Source organism: Glycine soja, chromosome 1 (assembly GCF_004193775.1).
Source record: "Glycine soja cultivar W05 chromosome 1, ASM419377v2, whole genome shotgun sequence".
Taxonomy (NCBI): Eukaryota; Viridiplantae; Streptophyta; class Magnoliopsida; order Fabales; family Fabaceae; genus Glycine; species Glycine soja.
The window spans coordinates 5,181,672-5,206,130 of record NC_041002.1 but is presented as its reverse complement, the minus strand read 5'-3'; the positions used below and the strand labels follow the sequence as shown (position 1 = coordinate 5,206,130).

The 24,459-nt window shown below is 35.3% G+C and overlaps 1 long non-coding RNA gene across 1 annotated transcript; it reads right to left on the bottom strand.

Moving 5' to 3' along the window:
- Positions 1–2,230: 2,230 nt before the first annotated feature.
- LOC114411116 lies at positions 2,231–18,010 on the bottom strand. Its single transcript, XR_003666426.1, has 6 exons — positions 17,877–18,010; positions 16,177–16,227; positions 15,951–16,023; positions 6,713–6,843; positions 2,624–2,912; positions 2,231–2,525 (listed from the first exon to the last, which is right to left on the bottom strand). It is a non-coding gene; the product is annotated as an uncharacterized LOC114411116 (long non-coding RNA).
- Positions 18,011–24,459: the final 6,449 nt, after the last annotated feature.

The following is a 24,459-nucleotide window of genomic DNA, read 5'->3' as shown; positions in this document are numbered from 1 at the left end:
TTAGAGCTAAGAGAAATATCCTTTGCATCGTAGCTTTTTCCTTTCCCACGGAAACCCAAAATTGTCTCGGTAAAACTATGATCTCGGATTCGTTAACCGTTGGATTGTCGTGAAATTTTTATATGTGGTTTGCGATTCATTTTTGCACATCTTGAACATTGGGTTTTACAAAATAATGTCTGTGGAAGGAGAAATACTCATCGCACGTAGACAGTGGAATGAAGGCTTCAATCCCTGCTCCTTCTCTCTAATGTTTGGGAACCCTAACAGAGCAACCAGAGGAGGAGCTCTAGAGAGCACGATAAATGTCACAATTGATAACGGAGAATGCTTGAGTGACTATATCGAGGTAAGGGATGAGTTTATCGCAATTGGGGTTAGAATGAACAAGTGTAAGGATTCTTAGAGGATTAAATTGGGTTTATTTTGGGATGTTTATTAAATTTCAATTTTTCCTTTATGATTATAAATACAATATTGATGTCCTGATGCAAATTGGTTGACAAAATAGAGTGATCTTGGTGTTTTCATTTTTTTATACCTATGATTTTTATTAATTGATTTTGATATAATTGTGTGAAATTATTTGAGGGGGTTTACTCCCAATATTGTGATAAATCTTTGGTATAAATTGTTATATTGAGATTATGAAATGGTGATTCAAATTGGGAGTATGTAATAAATTAAACATGTGATGGTGGATTGTGACATTATGAGATGTTAAATTGTGGATATGATATTTGGTTGTGAATAAATGTGTCTGTTTAACACTTGATGTGACAATAATTGTGTTGTGAGCTATGAATTGTACAATAATCCGACCAGTGTTTATCTTGAGAAAAGTGTTGATGCGCAGTGTTAAAGAGAAAATGTAGGTCTCCTATTTAGGAACCATTGTTAAATTGTAGCGCAATGTGTTAAACATGTTTGAAACACGAGTGTGAGGTCGTGGGTATTGTATAATTCATGAGCAATATCTATAAATAGAATATGTGATGAATTGTGGAATAACATGTTGCTTTAAGATTATAATATTGTTATTGAGATTTAGTATAAGTACAAAGTTGAACATGTGTTAATTTGTGAGATACCTGTAAACATGTGATGGTGGTATGTGATATTATAAGATGTGAAATTGTGAACATGAGTTTTAGTTGTGATAAGTGTGTGGTTAACACTTGATGTGACATTACTTGTATTGTGAGCTGTGAATTATACAATAACCCGACCAGTGTTTATCTTGAGAAAAGTGTTGATGCGCAGTGTTAAAGAGAAAGTGTAGGTTTCCTATTTAGGAACCAGTGTTAAATTGTAGCGCAATATGTTGAACGTGTTTAAAAAACGAGTGTGAGGTCATGGGTATTGTATAATTCATGAGCAGTGTCTGCATGCAAAAAAATTGTTTTAGGGGTTGGACTTGAATTAGGAGGGAGAGGCCCTGACGGACTCTTCGGAGTGTAGGCCCTGGGGGTAAATACACCCGGTTGGAGCATTCTCGCAAAACAGCGTGACCCTGACTGGTCTCCCTATGATTTTACTTAGTGAGAGTAACCTAAAATACTCATTTTATGGTGTGTCTTGTTATGTACTCCTAAGCGCCCCAAGGTGATTTTTCACTAACATGGTACCACATTACATATAGGCTTGAGTCTTACCATAATTGTTGCATAACGATTGCTAATTGTTTACTATGAATTGATGTGTTATTATGTCTTGATCAGAGTGTATGATTCTTGTGTAATGTGATTGATGATTGAAAAGTGAATTTTAAATGACAAAGTGGTGGAATTACGTGAGTTATGTTTAAGTAAGTTGTATCTCATTTATATGATATGTATATCTAGTTGTCTTGTTTCTCTATTAGTTAGGAATGTGATAACTCACTCCCCGTGTGTTATTTGTGTTTGGATCCTGTGATGATCTTGAACTTTGTGTTTGGGGGAGCAGATGACTAGGTGAATTGCTTTAAGGAACCTTGTGATGAAGGATGTTGGAACCCAATGCTCTGATAGGATGTGACATTGTGGCATAAGTTTCTATATTAATTGCATGATGTTAGTCTATTTTACTTTACCTCACTAATTTAACAAAAAAAAAATTGTAAATGTGAAGTGAATGTGTTTTTAGCTGAATATGTTTTTAAAAAGTTTTATTTGATGATAGTGAAGTGAATGTGAATCTTTTACCCACGTGAATTTGTTTACCAATATTTTTATATATTTTATTTATTTATATATATGTCGGGTTAGAGGTTGTCACATTTAGTAAACATTTCTGTAAATTTTGACGACCTTGTTTTGAGTCGAATATGTTTTTAATAAGTTTTATTTCATAATAGTGAAGTAAATGTGAACATTTTACCCACATGAATTTGTTTACCAATATTTTTATATATTTTATTTATTTATATATATGTCGGGATAAAGGGTGTCACAGGTAAGGGAGGACTTAAATTGCCTCCATCTCGTGGCAACTGTCGACATGACCTTCTTGGCAATTGATCCTTCAGGGATGTCAAACTTACCCTACAATAATAAATTGTATTCAAATGCTTAGTCAACAACTACCTTTGCAACTTAATTTAACAAATATAAAACCTAAATGGTTACTAAAGTGCACTTACCAAAATGTCATTCCATATTAGATTTTTTAGAGATTCAGGGACAACTTTCCAACTGGAATGTACAATGGGGATTTTTTCCCGTGCAACTACCCCTAGGTAACTATGAAATTTTTCTTTATGTGGGCCAGATCCTCTACCAGTAATAGGGTTCACATTCATAGTAGGCTGTGGCTGATCCAAGCTTCTGGCAATCAATCTTCTGAGGCAGGTAGTTTGTCTAGTCTTCCTTTTTGTAGTTGTGCTTGGAGCATCTGAAGGTGGGGGGAACTCGGGGGTGTTGCCATGGTTCCTGTAAAAAAATTAAAATAAAAATGAAACACATGTTAATTAGATCAACATCTAAGTATGAAATTGTAAATAAAGACAATTAATTGTAAATAAAGCAAATATAACTTTTCAACATGTTAAACATTATTTGGGTATATACCGTAGTTACGTAGTCGTATTCTCCCATAAACCTTTATCATGATCATTACGATTTGCATGTACATCATCCTTCTCATTTTCAGCATCTGTGGAAGGCAGTTGTGGGGAGAACGTCAGCATCTTGTTAACATCAAGTGTTGAAGCATCAATATCGTAAGGGATACCACTTGTTTTCCCCTGTAGAACAACTGATCATCTTGAGTCACTCGGATCTTGAACATAAAACACCTGTCTTGCTTGTGCTGCCATGATGAAAGGCTCATCCTTGTAACCAATCCTTTCAAGGTCAACCAAAGTAAACCCCATTTTGTCTTGACGGACACCCGCATTTCCATTAACCCACTGGCACTTGAAAATAAGCACTCTAAATTCACCATAATGAAGCTCCTAGATTTCTTGAATGACTCCAAAATAAGGCATGGACGCTCAAATCGGATGGTTATCTAATGAACTACTAAAGTGGTCTGAATGAGCATCAACGGTCCTGTGACTTCGTGTAGAAGGAATAATTGTTAATATCATATCCCTTCCAAGTGAGGACATTGAGATTTGGCCCAACAATTAACAATGATAATGTTTTAGAAGCACTGTCATTAGCGAATATTGTTTTTCTAAACCAATTAATGAAAGTCCTACAGTGCTCTTGCAACACCCTCATCATATTCATGTTTGGGTGGGAAGCTGCGACATATTCTTTGTGAGCATCTATGTATGGTATAACTTCTGCTGTGTTGTTTAGTACATATAAAAGCGCTTGTGAGACCTGCTGGCGATCCATGGTTACAACATTGAATCCTCGTGTTCCCCTACCTTGCCGTGTAGACTCATGATGACTTCCACATGTGTAGCAGTTTCTATGTACTCAGAACAAAACTCAATAGCTTCTTCTGTGACATACCTTTTGACAATGCATGCTTCCAGTCGATATTGCTTCTTCATATAACTTTTCAACACTTTCATGTATTGCTCAACCGAATACATCAACCGCAAAAACACGGGCTTGCATAACCGTATCTCTCGTACAAGATGGACAACTAAGTGAATCATAATGTCAAAAAATGATGGTGGAAAATACATCTCCAACTAACAGATGATAATGGAAGCCTCATTCTCCAAATCATCCAATTGTTGAGGATCAATGACTTTGCTGTAGATTGCATTGAAGAAAAAACACAACCGAGTTATGGCAACCCTAACTTTCTCCGGCAAAATTCCGCAAATGGCTATAGGAAACAATTGTTGCATTAAAACGTGACAATCATGAGACTTCAATCCAACCAATTTCAGCTCATTGACGGATACAAGGCTCTTGATATTTGAAGAGTATCCTTGTGGGACTTTAACATTTTTAAGACAATGACAAAAACTTTTTTCTCGGTCGTTGACATGGTATGACATGCTGGGGGCAAGTACATTCGATGAACTTGTGATACTATATGCAACTGTTGTCGTATACCCATTTCTGCCAAATCTTGATGACATTTCAAACCATCTTTTGTCTTGTCTTTAATGTTAAGAAGAGTTTCAATTAAACTATCACACACATTTTTCTCAACATGCATAACATCTAAACAATGTTGCACATGTAGATCGCTCCAGTAAGGCAGATCAAAGAATATTGACCTTTTCTTCCAAATATTCTTGTCGGACCCATCCTTTTTTTGTGTCTTCCCAAACATAGTTATGATGTCCTTAACCCGATCAAAAACTTCGTGTCCAGCCAACGGCTTCGGTGGACTGTCAATCTCAGATGTTCCATTAAATGCTTTCTTCATTCGTCGATATGGGTGATAAGGCTTTAAAAATCTTTGATGCCTTGTGTACATTATCTTCTTTCCATGCTTTAGTTGGATGTAACTTGTGTTTTTCTCACATATAGGACATGCATGGTGGCCTTTGACACTATATCCACTCAAATTCCCATAAGCTGGAAAGTCGTTAATGGTGCAAAATATCATTGCACGCAACCTAAAGCTCTGCTGAACATTGGCATTATACACATCAACCCCTTCTATCCACAATTTTGTCAGGTTTTCAATCAAGGGAGCAAGATAGACATCAATGTCATTTCCTGGATGTCTTGGACCAGCTATCATCATACACAACATAATGTATTTTCACTTGATGCACAACCAAGGAGGAAGGTTGTAAATCATAAGCAAAATAGGCCATGAACTATGGCTACAGCTCAAGTTACCAAAAGCATTCATTCTGTTAGAAGCAAGACTAACCCTTAGGTTTCTGGGATCCTATCCAAATTTCAGATACAAGTGATCAATTGTCTTCCATTAGGGAGAATCAGCAGGATGACAGAGCAATCCATCATTTATCCTCCCATCAGCATGCCATGTTAGGTTTTTTGCGTCATGTACATTATCAAACAATCGCTTAAACCTTGGTATTACTGGAAGATACCAACACACCTTTGCTAGACAATCCTTGTATGTGGTTGCATCATCACTGCATTCATCATACTTCACTTTGTAGCTTGGCACCCCACATGTAGGGTAATAGCGCATTTGGGCAAACTCATTTCTATACAAAATACTATCATTAGGGCAAGCATATATTTTTTGGTATTCCATACCCACAGGACATAATATCTTCTTGGCCTCGTAATGATTCTTGGGTAACATGTTGTCCATAGGAAGCATATTCTTCAATAACAAAAGTAATTCATTGAAGCTTTTGTCACTCCACCCAAATCTTGCCTTCAAATTCACCAAAGCTAACACCCCTGATAACCGTGTGAAGTTTGTACATCTGAGATACAGTGGCTTCTTAGAATTAGTTTCTAATGTTTCATAATAAGGTGCATGTGCTTGCCTAAAACCCTGTTGTCCAGGATCGCGAAGCATGTCTTCTATATGATCACCGACTTGTACATCAACTGCATCTCTTAGAGGGATTGTTGACATTTATGGTAACTCACCATGCCATATCCATTTTGTATAAGTAGGACTGATACCATCACATATAAGACGTGTTCTAATGTCATTCAATGATTGTCGTCTCCCATTCAAACATTTAAAACATGGACACAAATATAATCCACCCATTTCTGGTGCATTTTGTTGGGCAAATTGCAAGAATTCTTCAACCCCATTCTCATACTCATCACTTATCCAACTTCGATCCATGTTTGGCGTACTGTCACGGGATAGATTTTCCGATATGCATGACAACCTCTCTTTTTTCATAAAAAGGTGTGACCCTATCCCATTTGGGAAGACAAATTTTTACTTGATTCACACAAACAAGTTACGACGGTTATGTCAAATTTGACAAAATTTCAGCAACATTTCGCTTTGGTCTCCAAGTACACGACATGAAAGAGGTGACGTCAAATCACCACAATCATGTATGCACCCAGAGAACAAAGCAAGATGCACAAAACCAAAATTTTGTCAAAATTAACACAACCTACTTAACCTATAAGTAAGAATTAAGTAAAAATAATTAGTCTTCCCAAACTGTCCAAACGGACAATTCAAGATTCAATACAACAGTTAATCCAAACTCTCTGTATTAATCATTGTATTCAATCTCAAACGGGAAACTATGGTTTGCTCACAATGTACAAACATGTAATAATAAACAATAGGCACATTTGAACAACATATGTAATAATTAACAACATAACTGTCAGAATGGCATACGTACCTCAAAAGAAGCTACAAACAAAAACTTTGGTTGCGGTAATGCCAATGATTATTAGATGACTATATGTTAAGTGAACCAAGATGAATTTTTTTGGTATCCTTAACAGACGATTGACGAATTAATAGTACTACCTACAAACAATACAATATGTTTAAATCCAAAGTAGGAGTACATGTGTCAAAACAAAATGAATTCAAAGACACAGATGACATACGTTTAACACCAAAGCAGATTAGACAGTAAGAATGCTAACAAAGACATGGCAGGTTATAGTGTTTATAAGGGTGTGTGGTAGATTACCAATCTTTTTAGATTTATATTGAAACTCCCCACTACCAATATTGTTAGTAGATATTTTTTGCCATCATGTTACCATGGTCATGTAATATTGTTGGTTCTGTTATGAATGCCCCATCGTAGTGAGGAATTATCTTATTCATATAGAAGCCAATCAAACAAGATAAATTGGTTTTTGATCCCTCTATTTCAATTATTATCACATCCTCTAATCATTGTCGTCCCTTGCATATATGACTCTTTTCACAATTAAGAACATGCTATGTTCATTTCACAGCTCCTGACATGACATACTAACTTAGCATGCCTTTATCTTATATAAACAATTCAATATTATATACAAATCTGATTTGGTTTTTAAAAAATATGGCATTCATATCTACTTGGTTTTGGCCAAGCAATGAAAGGACATTTTTGGAATCACATTCAAGACACTATAGGGGAACGACCATTGTTAACTACATGCTAGTGGCACTAGTAAAGTTGATGTTTTTTATTCACCGATTAAGCGTAAGGTTCAAGATAGTGTGCTTAAAATTCAACTAAACCAGCCCCCTAAAACCCTAGCAATTCCCTGATTATGTGGATGCAACGAAAGATAAGCAGAAGAAAACAAAACAAGAACCATTATAAAATATAAAATAAAAAGATAATGCTCATGATGTCCTCATGAACAACCAGACCAATCATCTACCATGCATAAATTGAGGGTAGTTTTTATTTTGTGTAAACCACATGTATCATTTACTAAAGACAATATGTTCAAACTGGGTAGGATCACTATGGGCAGCAGAGTTCTCCCTTAGAGTATTCAATACAGCTGCATAACAACACATATGGTATTGGACGTTATTTTGAAGATTGATTCAGGAATCAGTCCCCTCAAAACATTTTTCTTAACTGAATGCTTTATGTACCTTTAAAGTTTTAGTGATAATTTCATAAATGGAAGCTTCATTTGCTCTGTTTTTATGTTATGAAGCACATAACTACCAGAGGATGCAAACATAAACAATTTCTTAACATTGTCAGTTTTGTTAGATTTGCAGGGGAGATTCAAGAGAAAGAAGAGTAAAACACCAATAGACATAAGCTTTTTCATATTAATTAAAAAAATAAAAAAGCAAAAGAAAAATAAAAAATAATAGTGTTTAAATTACCCTTTTTGTTTTTGTACTACAATTACACAGAAGTGCAGCAAGTTGTACACTTAAGTATATATTTTAAACCATTTGTCTACCTAACTCTGGCCTTATTAATCCAATGTTTTTAGTGGAAAAGGACTACTTAAAAATAAACTGATATGACTGAAAGAAAGGGACTTACTGTGTAAAAAAAATATCCCTTAGAAGCTATGTGGCAACTGTGCCAATCACTGACAGTTAAGGATATTTATAACTTCTAGGGTTGTTAAAAGCATAAACATCTTATAATGTTCTTGAAGAACTTATATATGTAAAATAAAATTTATAGTAGTGCTTTATTAATTCAATGTTTTGAGTGGAAACGAACTAGTAAGGAAGAAATTGATATGACTGAAGGAAAAAGGATCATTGTGCCAATGTGCCAAGTGTGTGAATCACCAACAATTTAAGGATATTTTGTAGCTAGTGTTGGTAAAGCACACACATGAATTGGGCCTTAGGGCAGGGAGGAAGTAAATCCTTGAAGTTCTGCGGTGTTTCCATCACATGTGTTTAGCATTTGAGAGAGTAAATGTTTTCTGTGGCGTCCCCAAAATAATGACTGGTTTAATAGTAATGATTTAATTAACAAAAACCATGGTAAATTTTTTTTTTTTCTTCTTTTTCTTTTTCATTTCTTTCTCTTTTCACCAAAACAAGGTTTCGAAGGAAAATCCTCACTACAGAGTCCTGAATGGCCAGTTCACAACTCTATTCGGAGTCATTTCTTTCTTACCGCTCATAATTCTCTAAATTATTTTGCTGTTTCAAAAGGAAGAATATACCAGCCATTACTTTAGGTCGTCACGTGAAAAAAAGGGTAAAATACAGTCGATAAACTCTTTTACAAATAAAGTTGCTAATGATTTCTTTTCAGATAACAAGATCGATCATAAATGCATTCATCATTTAAAGCTGTCCAAAATATGGGAGTTTTACAAAATATATAGTGTCATCCAGAGCAAAGGTGTCCATAGTGGTGGCTTCAGCCACAAGTATACAATCATCAAATTCCTATACATCAGGTCTACCCATACAAAACAAAAAAGTAAACCTAACAGTCAGTCCTAAATACACCCACCCTCAAAAATACACAAAACTAATCCAAGGAGTTGTCCACTCCACCGTGCGCTGAAGCGTCCGTGCAGGTTCATCTGGATGCACCAAAGAAGTAGCCGTGAATCGAATGGTGCCCCGAAATCGGCACCTCGTGTTGCCTTTGAGGGTCTCCCAAGCTCCCTCTAAGCACTCCATCTCTACTCGATCACGGATTAGCTGCGCCGCCATCACGATCTACAAGAAAGAAAAGAAAGGGGTAGACTCTTTCACAAGAATCTAGCTATGCCGCCACACAATGCATCTCATAACCACTACATGCAATTAAAAGGGGTATTTTAAGGCTTTTCATCTCTGGTAATCGATTACACAGCCTTGGTAATCGATTACCAGAGGCTAAACTTGAATTACACAGCCTCAGGACATGAAATATGCAATAATGCACTGTGTAATCGATTACACATGCCTGGTAATCGATTACCAGTGACCCATTCCTCTGTGTAATCGATTACACAGGCTGGTAATCGATTACCAGAGGCTTCCACCATCTCCCAGTTCCCTTTTTAAGCCTGGTAATCGATTACACCCCTTGGTAATCGATTACCAGAGGCTTCCTTAGCTTCCTGACCTCGTTTTCAAGCCTGGTAATCGATTACACCCCGTGGTAATCGATTACCAGAGACCATCCTAGTCTCCTGTCTTCATTTTTAAGCCTTGTAATCGATTACCCACCCTTGGTAATCGATTACCAGAGGCCATACTCCACATATCACACAAAATTCACAGCTGGCCAGCCACCACAAGCCTCCTTGCTTTGTGGTCTTGTTTTCCTTTTATCTGTTGACTGCCAGGAGCTCGCCTGCTTAGGTACATCACAGGTTCTCACTGACCGACTATGCCCGGGTTGGGTCGGGATTGGTCAAGCTTGGTTTTGGGCAATAGCACCCCACCTGACGTCCCCAAGGTCTCCTGACCCCCGCGACATATCTCCAGGTACCACTCTGTGGTCAACAATAAAAGCAGGAAGTTTCACCCTTCAACACTTCCTCATCTCAAGCTTGTAGGATTATGGGGTACCCATCACATGTGGTACTAGGTGGCGGTCGGGCGATGGTGCACAACAAGTTTTCCACATCCACAATGCGCGCATAAACCCACCATCCCCTGTTGCCCACCTCCAACTGAGCTCACGTACTCCCACGTAGCCCATATCCTCGTTTCTCTCAACACCGGGTCCCCATCAATCCTCCCAAGCTTCCACAACATCCAAGCAAAACAACATTCAAACAGCACAAGCTATCACAGCCAAGCAAAACAGAGCAAAGGCAGAGAACTCTGCTCAACACATCAACCAAAGTCACAGCTTTTCTCACTTAAAGACCACAGTAACAATTCCTTCGATCCAATTCGTTAACCGTTGGATCGACTCCAAAATTTTACTGGAAGTCTCTAGTGCATAAGCCTACATTTTGACCGTTGGGATCTACTAGCAAACATCCAGAACTCATTCTGCACTGCTCTTTCCACAACCAGCAAATGCCTAGTATTTTTCTGCACTTGTGCAAAATCCTGCTGCACAATTTCACAGCAAAAATCTGCACAAAATGCAGATTTCGAAAACCACACTTCCCCTCATCCAATCTTGCCCAAATCAAATCCTACAAGTCCCAAATCATGTATCAATCATGTCTAAACCAAGGTCAAGCTTCAAACCACAGCAACAAAAAAATCTAGGTGTCCAAAACCCCTCAATTCAATGGGTTTTCTAGGTTTGAAAAGTGAAATTTAGAATAAGGTAAATTTGAGGCAAACTCTCACCTCACACCAGTCCATAACATCCATTTAGACTTGTTCAAACTGGATTTACACCTAAAATCTCACCGAATCAAAATTTGACTCTTCAACACCCAAATTTGCCCTAGCAATGGCTCTTTGTTCACTTTGGTCATTTGTTTTTCTCTCTAGCTCAGCCTAACCTTTCTCACATGTTCTAAATGACATTTCAAGCTAGTATTAACTCACTCTAACCTCCATTTACCACAGAATTCAGACTTAGCCTTCCAACTCTCAAAGTCTCACTCTTTTTCCACTCATAACATCACATTCTCACTTTCTAACCTTGGGTTAGTTCTACCCTTCATCTCTAACAGATTTCCATCAGCAATTTCAGCATATAAACATCACAAACATCATCACAAAAACCCTAAAACAGAATGGGTATGTCTAACTCACCCAAACATGGCAATTTCGACAAGCTTTCAACAAATGTCTTCACAAATAATCATCACACAACAGAAAACTAACAAAACTACCCCTCATATCTCCCAAAACCCCATACCCACGAAAATCAAGAGGGAAAGAAGTCCACCCAAACCTGAAATTTCGAAGTCCCACTCGTAGCCACGCACTTCACGACTCCAAAAAATGCTCTCCTTTCACGATTTGGGGCAGAAATGGTGGCCAAAGGTTGAAGCTTTGCTTGAAGCTTCAATGGAGAATGAAGAAGAAGAAAGCTACGTGAGAGAGGGAGAGAAAAGGCTTCTGAATTTCTGCTTTGGCTGAGTGAGGAGAGAGAAAAGCTTTTTTGGTTTTAAAATAAAAAGGGTTTTCCCTTTTTTCCATTATTTTATTCAAGCTCTGCCACATGTCCCTATTTGATTGGAGCAAAAAGGACCCACTTTCTCTTTTTGACTGTGACCCATACTCAGTCACAAAAGTGAGGAAAATCTGACCTTTGAAACGCTAGAAATCCTGCCTCGGTTTGCGTGTCGTTTCTCTGATTCCAGTTTCTCGCGTTTCTCTGCGTCCGCCGGGGCCAGTTTTCGAAAGCAAGCAATATATATATCAAAACGCTCAGAATGAAACCCCGAGCGTGGTTTAGAGGTTGGTTTCGTTAAATTTTAAGTCGCACGCAAAACGATGATTTTTAAACTAATTAATTAGGAATTAACCCATAACCTCCCAGTTATGGATTTCTCCTCCTTAATTAGCCTAACCCGCATATCTTGCCCCCACTATTCCTACTTCTACCAAGAACATATAGGCATAGACACTGAATAATACTTATATATAATCATTCAAAATACATCGTTTCCAAAAATTCCGGGTAGTAATTTCCAGGATGTTACATTTTCCAGTGGTTCTGATGTCTGTAATTATTGGGGTTTATGTCCATTTTTTTATCAAAGGGGTTTCTATCAGATTGTAAAATGACATATTGCTTATATTCTCCAAAAAAGGGAAAGGTGTAATGCATAATTGCATACTGTATATACATGAGTAAACTTCCAAATTAGTCCTTGAGATTGTATGTGTTTGGCATTTCAATCCCTGAGATTTAAAAATCCTTCATTAGTCTGGCTTTGCAAAATATCATTCACTTTAATCTTCTTTTGTGCAAACCCACAATGGAAAATAAAGTAGAAAAAGAATAATTTGAATGACTTTTTTGCAAACCTAGGGACTAACAGAGGGTTTTTTTGTTTTTTTTTTTTAATTTTAGGACTAAAATGCCCAACTTATACAATCTTGAGAACTAATTTACAAGTTTACTCGTATTAATAGAACTAGCACATTATCAAGTACTCGTTGGATTTAGGAGATTCAAAGGATTGTAATTTCTCATGATTCATTGATGTTTTTTTCTACTGTCTGATGTTATTTTTTCAATTAGCAATTGTGCATCTAATTGAATTTTAATATCCAGTGTCAAACATTGAACCAAGAAGAAGTATTTGAAGTTCAAGACAGCTTATCACTTTTTCCTTTAGGTTGGATACATGTAAGTGCTCCACTAATTTTGGGTGTTACTTATTCATTATTTTAATTATAATCATGAGTAAATGTTATTCTACCCTTGGTGGTGACAACAAAAAACTTAATATGAAGCATTGATTTTTCGACTTTTGTACCTCCAGAATTCAAGGCTTTGATTTCTAGTAAAAGTAGTGGTCAATGAAACTTGTCTTGTGTAGTTGTCATGTTTAGAGTAGTAAGGATAAGGATTATTCATAAATGACTTGCTTTTATTTGTAATCCTGATAGAGACTTAGAATTGAACAGGTTACCCTAAAATTGTACACTATCAAATAATTTACTTTAAACAGTAATTTCAACATAAGTAATGTTACACAGATAACAAAATAAGGCCAGAATTTTGATAGGATTTGAGGGTGTTGTTTAATGAAATAAAGTGGTAGGGACCACTGACTCAAGTAAGAGTCAACAAGCTTGCCAAAATCATTTGGTCAGCTTTTGGCAAAATAATTCTGACTGTCATATTTTGAATTTAATGTTGGTTTGAGGAAATTAGAAAAGCATATTGAAGTGCACTTGGTGCAGCAGATGAGTTGTGGTAAGGAATTAAAGGAAAAAAATCATCTTTTCACTCCCTTCTCCTCCTGGGGCTTTGGGGTGTACTCCGATTCAAGATATTTAATAGGGAAAAAGAAAATATAGTAAAGAATTGTATGTTACTATTTGGTCTTGGCTAAGTTTCTTCTCTTTCTGTTTCTTTTAGCTGCCACACCCTCACAAATATTTTATCTTTATCTCAAAGATGACCTTAGTTGTCTGTCTTGATTTGCTTGAGTTAGTTACTACCAAAGATCCTTTAAGCCATTATGTGTTGTTGTTTTGATGTTTGAATGCATCAATAGATTTTACACTATATGTAAGTATGATTGAAGATAGAAAGCTTTTTAATTTCAACCTTACTCTATTAGCATCCTTTTTATGCGGCTTTTATCTATTGTTTTTCTTTAACCCACTCTTTGGTTTACAAACTTTAAATATCAGTATTTATCTTAATTCTTTCAATTTTTCATACACACCCGTCACAAACTTGTTTCATGTCTTTTGTGAATCTACACACTCATTACTCATACCAGGTAATAGATGGCACTGTAATTTCTATTTTCTGGCTTTCCATATATTTAAATGCTAAAGCAGTTGGTATTGCCCTGTATGTTTAACTATGGGCCTGGACAAGAAATAGTCATAGTAATGCTAGATAATTGGTTTACTTGTGAATTGTGATTATGATGTTTCTGCAGATTGTTAAGAAGATGAAAGAAAGTTGATAGTGTCATGGATTTTAACCTAACTTGCATGAGAATTTATAGTATAATCTATGAAAGAAAAGGCCTAATAACTTGGATTATAAGATTTTAGTAAAAACAATTGGAGTGCAAGCTTTGTTTTCTTAGTTTAATAGAAGAATATGTAAGAACCAGAAGTGTATGTCATTTTTATACTTCATTTTAATTGTACCTAGCTAGTGATATCTGTGGTTTCATATCAGATCATGTTACCAGAGGCAATTGCTATTGTCATGGCCCCTACAAATACTACAAGGTAAGTTTTATCTGTAATTGTGTATTTTTTTCATGATTATCACAGATTAAACAAGGAAATATATGCAATAACCCTGATCAGAATCCAAGCTTTGGGCTTCATTTTAGTGATTTTACACATTTTTTTCCAAAAACATGCCAGGCCCTTTAAACTCAATCACATGATCTTAGATTGGATTAAGGAATTGTATACTCCTTTGCTTGTGGTGGAGGGAGGAAAGATCAAAAGAATATGTATGAGTTTAATGAATGATTTGTTTTTTCTTGACTAATTTACTCAAAATTCTTTCCCCATGTTGTGTTGCTTGTCATGGGCTTTTAGTTCATACATCACGAATAATATGCATGTTGTAATTGATTAATCTTTATTGGTAGAAGAGTGATACAGTTATTAGATGAATCCAAGGAAAGTGTAAGTTAACAAGTTGTAACTTCTAAAATCATCTCATCATAGGGTTGCCCTCCCCCTCTCCCAAGTCCTAACTCTTGTTGTAACTGAACCATTTGCCTTTAATTCTAGTATTTCTACTGTTATTAGATTATTAAAGACATCAATCATTTTCTTAACAATTAGTTGAATGTCAATGTCACTGTAAGGACTGATGTCTTTATCTCATAACAAATGACATATGTTGCAATCCTACTTGGCTTCTAGAAAGTTTTCATTGTGCAAAAAAAATGTCTTTGGATGTAGAAGCTAACCGCAACGTACTTAACTTACTGATATATTGATACTATAAGCTTGTACCTTAAAAACTATTCTAAGTTTGTATATCTGCAGGGGTTGGCCTTTCTTACAGAAATGAGAAGTCCAATGCTCTATTTCAATATAGATATAATATTTTAAGATAGTTTATTTGAAAGGAAATGATTATTATTTTGATTTATTTTACCTTAGTCACTAATTAGAACTATGTATTTATTTTGGCTCTGCAGTCCACTATTTTGGCTTTGTTAGTAGCTACGATAGGATTAACAAATGTTGGTAGAATACACTTATCTAAATTTGAAAGCTTAATTTTTACAATTTACAAATCAATGGGACAATTGGTGTCTAAAACTCACTGTAGTTTGATGAGAAGGTAGTTCCATTTCTTTTTCAGACACTTATGTAATCCCCTATGTTCATTTTCATCCCTCTTTAATTACATGCTAATAAAGGAGGCAACAATTGGAAGTAGGAAGGTGCATGATATGACCAAGAGAGAGAGCAACAATGGAAAATCATATCCCTAGCTATAACTACTTCACACAAGCACATACACATACACATAACAAATAGATTATAATTATTAATTTATAGTATTAATATAAAAGGGTAAAGAGATGGTTAAAACTTGAAAGTACCTCTGATTTGCTTTCTAGTCTGAGTTTGCTAATTAGATACTTCAATAGCAATCGAACTGTCATCCTTCCATCCCTGAAAGTTTTAAGTAAAAAAAATGATGAGTTTTTGCAGCTCCAAATACGATCAAATCATGATCAAAATGACATTGATTACACACTGACAAGAAAAGCCTCAAACTAGCACATCAAGGGAGAGAGAACAAGAAACAAATAAACAAATACTCACTTAATTCTAAGGTAGTTCTTAGGTATTTGTGGCAAGAATGGTTCTCTCGCTCTGCATTGTACAAATGAAAACCAAGTGAGTTTTATCATAAAAGAAGCAATTAAACTGCACTAGCCTAGCCTATAGCTAGCTAGATGCATGCATGTACACACACACACACACACACACACACACACACACACACATAAGAAAAATTAGTCTACTAGAAATTATAACAAATATTAATTTTCATTTTTTAATTTATTGTTAGCTAGCTTATTGATTTGGAGAGGCTAGTAACATAAACCATATTCCAGAATGAGGTCTTGTAGGAGGATCAACAACTCGAACGGTGACATTATCGGAGCTTGGTCCAACCCCAACTGCCACGTCATATTGATCAAACCCAGAAGAGGAAATAGAAGAAGGGAAGTGATGAAAGAGTATTGTGGGAAAGTAAGATCCTAAGGGATGAGGCCTCAAAGAAGAGTAACAAGTTTGTCAAAAGGAAGAAGAAGAAGGAATAGGAAGAGGAGTGAAAGAAGAAGAGGGCATAATAGGCATTGAACATAGGATGTACCTAACCTTATCTTTCTTTAAATACTGAAAAGCAAGAGTACAATCTCCTCAGGAGAGAGTACCTTGGTCATGACAGCAAAACATCAAAGGTTTCAAAACACCCAAATGAATTATTATGGTATAGCAAGCATACCTTCAACCAAATGTTCAAATTACCAATCAATACATCATCAAAGAACAGAAAGCATACTGCAACAACTAAACCATTCAATTTGAAAATTAAATGCATAGTAGCAAAATGAGTTCATAATCATATTAAATGTGTAGATAGGAAAAGGCAAATAAAATGACAAGAATAACAAGATGTAGAGAAATAAATAGATGGGTCTTTATTCACTTCACTAACATCCCAAGGAAAACCAGTTACATACTAGAAAACATATTACTGTCACCCTGATCAATCTAAGAAACGGCTAAGAATTTCAGATAAAAATATCGAAATAGGGGTCTTGCATTGCAGAACCAGGCTGTCAGTCATCCCAAAAACAACTAAGACTACGTCAAAGTGAAGGAGAGAGCAACTAAGCAAGGTAGAATGCATAGTTCACCATACCAATAGCCACTTTAGAAGGACCACAATCCTTCAATGATGCCCCAATAACATAAATTCTCAATCAACATTGAAAAGAAGTTTACTACAAGAAAAATAGGAGTGACACTTGATTGTCAAACACACAATCACTCAACCTAAGGCTATGAACACTAACCACTTTTAATGACCCAATTAGGAAAGTGAAAGTAAGTCAGTCAAGTTGTTCAAAACCCACAGTGAAAGTGAAACAGAAGCAACAACAAGAAGCTTAACCTTCAATCATTGACTCACCTTGGAGCAAGTAAGCAGTCTATGTGGAACATTTTCCACAATAACATCATTAAATTAATTTTATTTCATTACATTTGCATCTGCATACCGATCGATCGAGGTCCTGAAACCCATTTCCAAGCCTCAATCCCTAGTTATTCCTCTCACCATCAAACTTTCTCCTTCAGCAATGTTCTAAACAAATTCATTATCTCTCTTAACAAGTAACCTAATCAGTTTCCAAACAAGGAAAACCCTAATAATCCAATTGAATTCCTTAATTCATGGACTTCTCCACTCAGAAAACTAGCAAAAATTTAAAAGAAACAAAAAAACTAACCTTAAAAATTTCACTAAGAATCTTCATTCTTCAGTAGTCCTTCTCCTTGTCCGCACACAAAAACAAAGTCACAGAGACAAAATACAAAGTCACCCACCCACTGACAAACACAATAACACATATATTTATATACGAAACACGGAGAAGAACACAATCAAATCCATCATAATTTCACAATTGACATTCATTAAGCATTGAGAAGAGAGCGTTTGATGACTTACCTGTACGACGAACCTAACACTTTCGATGGGAAAATGGGGTTTCAGGGAGAGAGTGGTTCACGGCTGCTCCATTTCGATGCAGCTCACTTTGAGGGAGAGAGTGGTTGATGGCTAATGTCGTAAGCTAGGGCACAGCACGAAGGAGCTAGAGTGTTTGAATATGGAGGGCGTCGTTTGAAAGTAGTTCTTCGTAGGGGGACTGTGGCAATTAATGAAACGGGTCTACGAAGATGGTCTTACATCAAAACCGTCGTTGTCTTAATTCATACTAATTACAAGATTGCCACCAAGTTACATTCTAAGACGATTCTTTATAATAGTCTTAGAATGTGCGATGTAAAAAACATTTTTTATTCCCCAAATTACAAATTGGCACCACTTCCTATTCTAAGACGTTTCTAAAGAACCATCTTAGAGTGCGCATCATAAATAAGCGTTTTTGTAGTAGTGTAATAAGGAGAGATAAGACCGTTTATATCAAAAGGCCATTGAATTGTTCGATGAAGGATCATTATGTAATGATAGTTGCCATATTGCATATCATGCACTTGAACAAGCAATAAAAAAATGTGCAAACATTAATTGATCTTTGAATATTGACAAAGAAATATTATAAATAACACTTTACTGAGAAGCCACTTTTAGATCCTCCGGTGTCAAAAACGAAAGGAGCACCAAGAAGAATCAAGAGTGGGATTAAGAAAGGACCTAAGAGAACATATAATGCAAAAGTGAAAAGGGTTAGATATTTTATTTTATTATGATTTCAAACTTTTCATAATATAACTATTTTGTGTGATTTCTCATTATTGTGTTCCTTGTTGTGATGTGATCAATAAAATTGAAGTCTAGATTTGCTAAAAAAGAACCAATGGATACATTTGTTGTTTTCAATGATAAAGGGACGATTATACCAACAAGAATGGTAATAAATGAAGTTTCTGTTTATTTATAAGATTGTTTGTTATGTGATTTTCTTTTAAAATAACAATTTGTGTTTTTTTATTGACTTGAGAACAATTTATGTGGCCAACTTTTGTATGGATTTGAGAAAAAGTTCCTTCATATTTCATTCACGTGTAAATTGTTTCAAGATAAAACAAAATCACAAAACCCTTAAAACAGAATGGGTATGTCTAACTCACCCAAACATGGCAATTTCGACAAGCATTTCAACAAAATGTCTTCACAAATAATCATACACAACAGAAACTAACAAAAACTACCCTCTCATAATCTCCCAAAACCCCATACCCACAAATCAAGAGGAAAGAGAGTCCACCCAAACCTGAAATTTCGGAAGTCCCACTCGTGGCCACGCACTTCACGACTCCAAAAAATGCTCTCTTTCACGATTTTGGGGCAGAAATGGGTGGCCAAAGGTTGAAGCTTTGCTTGAAGCTTCAATGGGAATGATGAAGAAGAAGAAAGCTACGTGAGAGAGGGAGAGAAAAGGCTTCTGAATTTCTGCTTTGGCTGTGGTGAGGAGAGAGAAAAAGCTTTTTTGGTTTTAAAATAAAAAGGGTTTTCCCTTTTTTCCATTTATTTTATTCAAGCTCTGCCACATGTCCCTATTGATTGGAGCAAAAAAGGACCCACTTTCTCTTTTTGACTGTGACCCATACTCAGTCACAAAAGTGAGGAAATCTGACTTTGAAACGCTTAGAAATCCTGTGCCTCGGTTTGCGTGTCGGTTTCTTGATTCCAGTTTCTCGCGTTCTCTGCGTCCGCCGGGCCAGTTTTCGAAAGCAAGCAATATATATATCAAACGCTCAGAATGAAACCCCGGGTGGTTTAGAGGTTGTTTTCGTTAAATTTTTAAGTCGCACGGCAAAACGATGATTTTTAAACTAATTAATTAGGAATTAACCCATAACCTGCCAGTTATGGATTTCTCCTCCTTAATTAGCCTTAACCCGCATATCTTGGCCCCACTATTCCTACTTTCTACCAAGAACATTAGGCATAGACACTGAATATACTTATTATATATCATTCAAAATAATCGTTTCCAAAAATTCCGGGGTAGTAATTTCCAGGATGTTACATTTTCCAGTGGTCTTATGTCTGTAATTATTGGGGTTTATGTCCATTTTTTTATCAAAGGGGTTCTATCAGATTGTAAAATGACATATTGCTTATATTCTCCAAAAAGGGAAAGGTGTAATGCATAATTGCATACTGTATATACATGAGTAAGTAAACTTCAAATTAGTCCTTGAGATTGTATGTGTTTGGCATTTCAATCCCTTGAGATTTAAAATCCTTCATTAGTCTGGCTTTGCAAATATCATTCACTTTAATCTTCTTTTGTGCAAACCCCAATGGAAAATAAAGTAGAAAAAGAATAATTTGAATGACTTTTTTGCAAACCTAGGGACTAACAGAGGGTTTTTTTGTTTTTTTTTTTTTAATTTTAGGACTAAAATGCCCAACTATATATCATCTTGAGATAATTATTACAAGTTTACTCGTTTATTAATAGAACTAGCACATTATCAAGTACTCGTTGGATTTAGGAAGATTCAAAGGATTGAATTTCTCAATGATTCATTGATGTTTTTTTCTACTGTCTGATGTTATTTTTTCAAATTAGCAATTGTGCATCTAATTGAATTTTAATATCCAGTGGTCAAACATTGAACCAAGAAGAAGTATTTGAAGTCAAGACAGCTTATCACTTTTTCTTTAGGTGGATACATGTAAGTGCTCCACTAATTTTGGGTGTTACTTATTCATTATTTAATTTTATAATCATGAGTAATGTTATTCTACCCTTGGTGGTGACAACAAAAACTTAATATGAAGCATTGATTTTTCGACTTTTGTACCTCCAGAATTCAAGGCTTTGATTTCTAGTAAAGTAGTGGTCAATGAACTTGTCTTGTGTAGTTGTCATGTTTAGAGTAGTAAGGATAAGGATTATTCATAAATGACTTGCTTTTATTTGTAATCCTGATAGAGACTTAGAATTGAACAGGTTACCCTTAAATTGAACTATCAAATAATTTACTTTAAACAGTAATTTCAAACATAAGTAATGTTACACAGATAACAAAATAAGGCCAGAATTTTGATAGGATTTGAGGGTGTTGTTTAATGAAATAAAGTGTAGGGACCCACTGACTCAAGTAAGAGTCAACAAGCTTGCCAAAATCATTTTGTGTCAGCTTTTGGCAAAATAATTCTGACTGTCTATTTTGAATTTAATGTTGTGGTTGAGGAAATTAGAAAAGCATATTGAAGTGCACTTGGTGCAGCAGATGAGTTGTTGGTAAGGAATTAAAGGAAAAAAATCATCTTTTCCCTCCCTTCTCTCCTGGGGCTTGGGGTGTACTCCGATTCAAGATATTAATAGGAAAAGAAAATATAGTAAATAATTGTATGTTACTATTTGGTCTTGGCTAAGTTTCTTCTTTTCTGTTTCTTTTAGCTGCCACAACCCTCACAAAATATTTTATCTTATCTCAAAGATGACCTTAGTTTGTCTGTCTTGATTTGCTTGAGTTAGTTTACTACCAAAAGATCCTTAAGCCATTATGTGTTGTTGTTTTGATGTTTGGAATGCATCAATAGATTTACACTATATGTAAGTATGATTGAAGATAGAAAGCTTTTTAATTTCAACCTTACTCTATTAGCATCCTTTTTATGCGGCTTTTAATCTATGTTTTTCTTTAACCCACTCTTTGGTTTACAAACTTTAAATATCAGTATTATCTTAATTCTTTCAATTTTTCATACACACCCGTCACAAACTTGTTTTCATGTCTTTTGTGAATCTACACACTCATTACTCATACCAGGTAATAGATGGCACTGTAATTCTATTTTCTGGCTTTCCATATATTTTAAATGCTAAAGCAGTTGGTATTGCCCTGTTATTTAACTATGGGCCTGGACAAGAAATAGTCATAGTAATGCTAGATAATTGGTTTACTTGTGAATTGTGATATGATTGTTTCCTGCAGATTGTTAAGAAGATGAAAGAAAGTTGATAGTGTCATGGATTTAACCTAACTTGCGCATGAGAATTTATAGTATAATCTATGAAAGAAAAGCCTAATAACTTGGATTATAAGATATTTAGTAAAACAATTGGAGTGCAAGCTTTGTTTTCTTGTTAATAGAAGAATATGTAAGACCAGAGTGTATGTCATTTTTTACTTCATTTTAATTGTACTAGCTAGTGATATCTGTGGTTTCATATCAGATGCATGTTACCAGAGGCAATTGCTATTTTCATGGCCCCTACAAATACTACAGGTAAGTTTTATCTGTAATTGTGTATTTTTTTCATGATTATCACAGATTAAACAAGGAAATATATGCAATAACCCTGATCAGAATCCAAGCTTTGGGCTTCATTTTATGATTTTACACATTTTTTTCCAAAAACATGCAGGCCTTTAACTCACACATGATCTTAGATTGGATTAAGGAATTGTATAGCTCCTTTGCTTGTTGGTGGAGGAGGAAAGATCAAAAGAATATGTATGAGTTTAATGAATGATTTGTTTTTTCTTGACTAATTTACTCAAAATTCTTTCCCATGTTGTGTTGCTTGGTCATGGCTTTTAGTTTATACATCACGAATAATATGCATGTTGTAATTGATTAATCTTATTGGGTAGAGGATGGAACGTTTATTAGATGAATCCAAGGAAAGTGTAGTTAACAAGTGTAACTCTCTAAATTATCTATCATAAGGTTGCCTCTCCCCTCTCCCAAGTCCTAACTCTTGTTGTAACTGAACCTTTGCCTTTAATTCTGTATTTCTACTGTTATTAGATTATTAAAGACATCAATCATTTTCTTAACAATTAGTTGAATGTCAATGTCACTGTAAGGACTGATGTCTTTATCTTCATAACAAATGACATATGTTGCATCCTACTTGGTTCTAGAAAGTTTTTTGTGCAAAAAAAATGTCTTTGGATGTAGAAGCTAACCGCAACGTACTTAAAATTTACTAGATATATTGATTACTATAAGCTTGTACCTTAAAACTATTCTAAGTTTGGTAATTCGCAGGGGTTGGCCTTTCTTACAGAAATGAGGAAGTCCAATGCTCTATTTCAATATAGATATAATATTTTAGATAGTTTATTTGAAAAGGAAATGATTATTATTTTGATTTATTTTACCTTAGTCACTAATTAGAACTATGTATTTATTTTGGCTCTGCAGTCCACTATTTGGCTTTGTTAGTAGCTACGATAGGATTAACAAATGTTGGTAGAATACACTTATCTAAATTGAAAGCTTAATTTTTACAATTTACAAATCAATGGGACAATTGGTGTCTAAACTACACGTAGTTGATGAGAAGGTAGTTCCATTTCTTTTTTCAGACACTTATGTAATCCGCCTATGTTCATTTTCATCCCTCTTTAATTACAGCTAATAAAGAGGCAACAATTGGAAGTAGGAAGGTGCATGATATGACCAAGAGAGGAGCAACAATGGAAAATCATATCCCTAGCTATAACATACTCACACACAGCACATACAACAACACATAACAAAATAGATTATAATTATTAATATATAGTATTAATATAAAGGGTAAAGAGATGGTTAAAACTTGAAAGTACCTCTGATTTGCTTTCTAGTCTGAGTTTGCTAATTAGATACTTCAATAGCAATCGGAACTGTCATCCTCTCATCCTGAAAGTTTTAAGTAAAAAAAATGATGAGTTTTTGCAGCTCCAAATACGATCAAACATGATCAAAATGACATTGATTACACACTGACAAGAAAAGCCTCAAACTAGCACATCAAGGAGAGAGAACAAGAAACAAATAAACAAATACTCACTTAATTCTAAGGTAGTTCTTTAGGTATTTGTGGCAAGAATGGTTCTCTCGCTCTGCATTGTACAAATGAAACCAAGTGAGTTTATCATAAAAAGAAGCAATTAAACTGCACTAGCCTAGCCTATAGCTAGCTAGATGCATGCATGTACACACAACACCACACACAACACACACACACACACACAAGAAAATTAGTCTACTAGAAATTATAACAAATATTTAATTTTCATTTGTAATTTATTGTTAGCTAGCTTATTGATTTGAAGGCTAGTAAAACCATATTCCAGAATGAGGTCTTGTAGGAGGATCAACAACTCGAACAGGTGACATTATCGGAGGCTTGGTCAACCCCAACTGCCACGTCATATTGATCAAACCCAGAAGAGGAAATAGAAGAGGAAGTGATGAAAGAGAGTATGTGGGGAGATAAGATCCTAAGGGATGAGGCCTCAAAGAAGAGTAACAAGTTTGTCAAAAGGAAGAAGAAGAAGGAATAGGAAGAGGAGTGAAAAGTAAGAAGAAGGCATTAATAAATCTCATAA